A 787-nucleotide genomic window follows, 5' to 3' on the forward strand; every position below is an offset into this window, starting at 1 on the left:
GACCAAAGAAAAAAGACCCCTCGACATATAATAATCAAAACACCTAGCATACAGAATAAAGAAAAAATATTAAGAGCAGCAAAGGAAAAAGGACAGGTAACATATAAAGGCAGACCTATCAAAATTACACCTGACTTCTCCATGGAAACCCTCAAGGCCAGAAGGTCCTGGATAGATGTTCTAAAAGTATTAAGAGAACACAGATGCCAGCCTAGGCTACTATATCCAGCAAAACTCTCAGTCAATATAGATGGAGAGAACAAGATATTCAATGACAAAACCAGATTTTCCCAATATGTATCTACAAATCCAGCCCTACAGAAAGTATTGGAAGGAAAACTCCAACCCAAGGAAGGTAACTACGCCCACAAAAATGTAGGCAACAGATAATCCAACTACACCAGAAACCTAGGGTGAAGCAGAACAAATATATTCACAATACCACTGCCAACAACAAACCTAAATCAAACAAGCATCAACAATCAATGGTCCTTACTCACCCTCAACATTAATGGTCTTAACTCACCTATAAAAAGACACAGATTAACAGAATGGATACGAAGACAGAATCCATCCTTCTGCTGCATACAAGAAACACATCTTAGCTCCAAAGATAGACATTACCTCAGGGTAAAGGGTTGGGAAAAGATTTTCCAATCAAATGGAAATAAGAAGCAAGCAGGCGTAGCTATCCTAATATCTAACAAGCTAGACTTCAAACCAAAACTAGTCAAAAGAGATGAAGACGGTCATTTCATATTCATCTCAGGAGAAATCCATCAACACA

Source organism: Phodopus roborovskii, unplaced genomic scaffold, assembly GCF_943737965.1.
Source record: "Phodopus roborovskii unplaced genomic scaffold, PHOROB, whole genome shotgun sequence".
Lineage (NCBI taxonomy): Eukaryota > Metazoa > Chordata > Mammalia > Rodentia > Cricetidae > Phodopus > Phodopus roborovskii.